The sequence below is a fragment of the Aplidium turbinatum genome, chromosome 1 (genome assembly GCF_918807975.1).
Source record: "Aplidium turbinatum chromosome 1, kaAplTurb1.1, whole genome shotgun sequence".
Classification (NCBI taxonomy): domain Eukaryota; kingdom Metazoa; phylum Chordata; class Ascidiacea; order Aplousobranchia; family Polyclinidae; genus Aplidium; species Aplidium turbinatum.
In genome coordinates, this window is record NC_137472.1 from 29,639,144 (window position 1) to 29,644,557 (window position 5,414).

Below are 5,414 nucleotides of genomic sequence, written 5' to 3' on the forward strand. Positions count from 1 at the left end.
ACAATTTAAAATTGCATTTTTTCACATTTTGGACTCTTCAAGTCGTAAGCCCAATTTTATTGAACTGCTTACGTACACAGGCAGTGCCGTTCGGATCGTGAACGAACGCCCTTTGGTACCTTTGAGTGACGACCCTAGGGATTTTACTGTCATCACCCCTGCCTCACTTTTGACCCCATACTTAGACCCATACTGTGCTGTTGGGCAACCACATGATCGTGACCAATTAAGAAGGGATTATCGGTTCAATTTGTCACTTTCTCATCAGTTTTGGAGTAAATGGATTGATTTTTACTTGCCAGGTCTTCAGGGCCGGAAAAAATGGCTAAAAATGGCCGAGAATTTGGAGCCTGGTCAACTTGTAGTGGTAGGTTCTCTCCAGGACATTGGTAAACGTGGGAAGTATCAACTTGGGAGGGTGCATGAGGTAGTTCCACAAATTAGGAAAGGGAAGCCTGTGGTTCGTAGAGCTAAAGTTGCCGTCTGCAACAATGATGAGAGTACGGGGAAAGTGAAAGTAGACTGTGTGTTGAGGGATATTTCGTGCCTCGCCCCCGTAAAGAACACCTAAGTGTTAGGGTTTGAGCCTGGTTTTGTCTGCGGTGGCCGACACTTGTCTGAGCCCAGAACAGTCGGTTATTATCGCAACCATGGTATATAGCGTCATTTTTTGCGTGTACCTAATACCTATGGTACCAATTTCATGTATCGTCGTGTTTATTCTTATTGCTGTTCATTCTTTGCATGCCCTTTGTATTTGCGTATTAACTTAAACGTGAGTGATTCAAACAATTTGTGTATCATGTGTTTTTATTCATTGGCTCACAAATTGTCAATTCTTTTTTAGTTATGCCATGTCAGACTGTCATAACTAGGGGCCGCTATGTTCCAGACGGCTGTTCGCCTGGTCAAACGTCATGTAGAAACCGTTCGGGTCTACTGAATATTACGTCATGGAAATTCCTAAAACATGAGCCAAAATTGCACCATCGTCCGTAAGACTCGTGTCAAACCTGTTTAAACCTGTTTCAGTTGAAACCTGTTTGGACATGAAATTGCGTCACACGAACTGCTCTCGTGCCTTTGAGTTATCACAAATTTTTCTGATTCATTCTCGAAGTTGTTTGTTGGAAGTCGGTCGCACATTTAACTGGTTTATTTGGTGCTTGCTAGCTGGACAAATTCTCCGTCTTTTATCCAAGTAATCTGTATCGTAGTGACAGTTTTAGAGGTGTACGGCTTTGCATCTCGATTTCGATAGCCGCGGGCTAATTTTACAGGAATACACTTTAAGAATAGACGTTTCAAGAAGTGTTTCTTTCTCGGTCGATACATACAGACGAACGGATTCGGGAATCTTATGTTACAATTTTCCCACGAAGAGATTATGGTTTACCGCTGTGACCAGAAGTACAAAGGCCTTAATGTTCTGATCTTTTTAGCAACGGAAAACCTAAGCCGAACCTAGAGAAAAGATAAATTCGTGAGCATGGTAAAGACATGGTAGCCTATTCTTTCAAAACCATTCGCAAATTGTCTATGAAAAAGACAAAACATAAAGTTCGGTGGATGTTTGTAATTTTTTTACCAGCGTGGCATTGCAACCATGGATTTCTTTCGAAGTGGCGTCGAAAATGGCAAAGTAAAAAGCTTGATATGACCGACATATCGCTTAGTAAGCGTTTTGCTTTCAAAAATGTGAAGTTGTTTTAATGCAAAACACACCCACAAAAATGTTATCCAAACTGTCATTATTTGACAACACGAAGATATACATTTCACTCATGAAAGTAAACGTACTACAGAAGGTTGTGAATAACATCAAATATCCTTTCATGTTTTTTATGCAATGAAACGATTCAATACGTGTCACCAACACGCTCACAGTATCTTGCACTTGTTTGCTTCTTTTTTTATGTGTATGCTTGCTTATATAGACCTACAAATTTTTACAATAATGCATTTCTTTAAAAGAGAACTAATTTTAGAATATCCTAACAAATGCTGAAAATTGAATGAGGCTGTTCACCAGGCATTTAATTAAATAACATATGACGCGTTCTAGTGGTGCAAATTAAGCTAAACTATCACAAGATGTATACAGTGACAATCTGCTTTTATTCCGAAGTTTCTTCAATCAGACACCACTGAATTCAATTTTTAGACAAAAAATAATTCTGCGCAAATTTTTAATAAACTTAGAAAAGTGGGACTTAAATGTTAACGATCAACAAGAAACTTAAATAACGACAAGAGAGGAGAGTGAACGGCATGAGTCATGATGAATCGAGTTTTGTACGCACAACTGCACAGTTTTACAATCAGCATGAAACCGATTTAGAAAAATGATTATTTGACTTTTTTTATTAGACAGGTAGTAACTACCTGGTCTAGTCCCCTAAACAAGTCAGTCGTGTCTGATTGAGGAAACGTTGGAATAAAAGCAGATTGTCACTGTATACATCTTATGATAGTTTAGCTTAATTTGCACCAGTAGAAAGCCTCATGTTATTTAACCCCAACAAATGATAGACAACCAATTATTTGGATTGTAAGACGTTATTAAAAAAATCAATATAATAAACTAACAAGTATCATATAGCCTACATTAACTGAGTTGTTTTTGGCAAAACCTAATGCTTTCATCAGAAAGTAACCTGATAGCCTACATCTCAACAATAGAAACAAATAACTGTGAATACAAAAATTGAATAACTGAAAAATAATAAAAAGTATTGTAACTATTGTATTTATCAGTCAATTAATATTATTATTCCAAATTACAGTAGGCTTACAGTATTTTTTTACAGTAATGTTTTTTAAAACTACAGAAGTGCTTAAGATGCGTTAGATAGTACTTCAAAGTTTGTTGAAATAGAAGACGTCGAATAGAAATTGCAATGCACGGATAGTAGCCTACGCCTAAAACTGTTTTTTTTTTTCATCAATGCAAAATACAATAGTAGCCTATGTTGGGTAATGGAAACACGTGTTTGTGGTTTAAGATTTGTGCAAGCAATGCTTTGAAATAGCATTGTTTCCAACTTAAATATAGGCAATGCATAAGCTAGGTATTGTCATTTACACAACAGAGTTAGGTATTGTCACAATCAATATGCGTAGCTTGGACGGCAGGCTGCATTCGTCCTAGAATAGGTGAACTTTTTTATTGTGTAATTTTTACTGAGTAATTAGTGTCGATTTTGGTCCTGAAATAACCTTAAATTGCCCTAACGGGGCGTATCCTCAATGGAAGCAAGGGAAGCATTGCTTCCCTTGTCAAAATTGAAAAAAGAGAAGATGATACTTTTCAGTAAAACGATTTCGTAATTTCTTTATCTGAATACGAATTAAAACATCATGTGTCCCCGTATGATTTTAGCTCGGTTTTAATTTTAAAAAAGTTGGAAGCTTACAGAAGCAGAGACTCGTACCGCACCTCTTGCTCTTGTTTTTGCTATACGAAGAAACAAGTAAGAAACAAAGAAAAAAAGCAGCGTAAAGTTTACGCAATTTACATTAGTCTTAACTAATCTGTGGAAGCAATTTCTGAACCGCTTACTCTGTTGGATATTGTACCAGTAGCCAACGTAATGGAAAAATGTAAGGCACTGTTAGGTTTATACCGGCCTCGTAAGGAAAAGTTTGAGCCTAATTCAGGACTGTTAGCTCTATACTGTTGTCCTGGCTAGACAGACTTTGCCATAAGACAGGATAAGTGGGGTTTAGGCTAGGCTTGACTGAAATGAATACTGGCTTAAGCTATTACAGCAGTAAGTAGCTGTAGCTGAGCAGTTTAGCTGAGTTTTGGTGTTCTCTAATTTTAGCCGCAGTTTTTGCCCGTTCGTGTGTAAAAACTACCTTTAATAAGTTAATAGATTTTTATCTGCTGATAATTTCATACAAACATTACCCTAAAAGTGTTTCCAAAAAGCACTATAATCCATTATTTGAGTGCATTTTTGCAAAAAAAAATTGGGGGGCATGCCCTTAGAATACGCGTGCCTTCGCCACGCTCTAACCCCCACGACTTTTATTGCTTCCCTTGCTCAACCCATCAGGATACGCCACTGCCGCTATCTCCTATTGCAAAACTTAATTCTAGAAAATTTTGCGTGCGTGCAACACTAAAAGGCTCTCTCGCTTGAAAGAACAGTCTGACTTCCTGTGAGTAGTTATGATATCATCATATACATAAGAATAACTTCTTGTGATATGAATTGCGTGGTTTCCGAAAGTTTCTGGAGCAAATCTGTTTCAAAGTTTGGCGTAATTTTGCGTATAGTGTGAAGATGAGAGTCGATATTATTGGAGTTGTGGTGCAGGTGATTGTATTGTAGACTTGAGTTGTAGCCGAAATTTTTGTAGTCGAAGTCGATTGAACAAGTGGAAAACTATTGCTGTTCAGTGTTCTTTTAATTATCTGTTGGAAGTGCTGAACCATTCGTGAATCCTTCAAGGAATTTATTTTTCCAATTTTACAATTAGAACTATTCGACCATTTATTTGACTGTTTTTCGTTTGATATTCCAATCAACTAAGTTATCAATCTTTTCAAAGTCTATGTGTAAGAGATAGAGAGAATTGCAATAAATATAAAATATTAAATTTGCAAAAATAATACTAATGATCCGAATCTGCTGTGATAGCAACAAGGAGGGTACCGTACGTCGAGAGAAAAACGTTGAAAACAATAAGAATAGATTATGCCATCTACATTGGTTGAATCACATTTCCGCTTTTTGAATTAGTATGGGTTCTCGACAAACCTATCTTGAAATACAAAGGAAAAGCTGCTATTTACATCCAAATAACATAATATAATGATAATCTGGTAGAATCTTTCTACTTGGGAACGATGAAACCTCTTTATTTTAAAGAGGTACTTGACGATTCAAACACTGGTATTTCATGATAGAGTAAGGAACGCAGAAGAGATCAATGCAACCGCTTTTTATTAAAGTTGATTTGGGAAATATGTACGAGCGTATATAGTGGAGTTAAGCAGTTATGACAAAGAACTGGACGACATCTTGGTAGTTCACTTTAAAGATATTTGCATAAATTGACGACTAAATGACTGAACTATACGTATATTGCTTACAACTCTTTTTTGTCTAGCTTGATGAGACCTACCTATGAACCACACTACTTTTTCGTCAATCGGTCAAAATTTAACTCCGCAGTCTATTTATTTCTAAATTTTAAACTTCAGTCAAAACATGTTTTCTAGTCAAATTTAGAAATTTAATTAAAAGGCTTTTGTTTCTCAAAAAAAATCGAAAAATTTTTTTGCTGCATTGCAAAGATTTAACCAGGGCTTGCTTTATGCAATTCTAAAAAGTATTTAATTCAAGAGGAATAATTTAATCCTTAATTACTGTATAGCCTACTGCATTTTTTTTTGTAGAAAT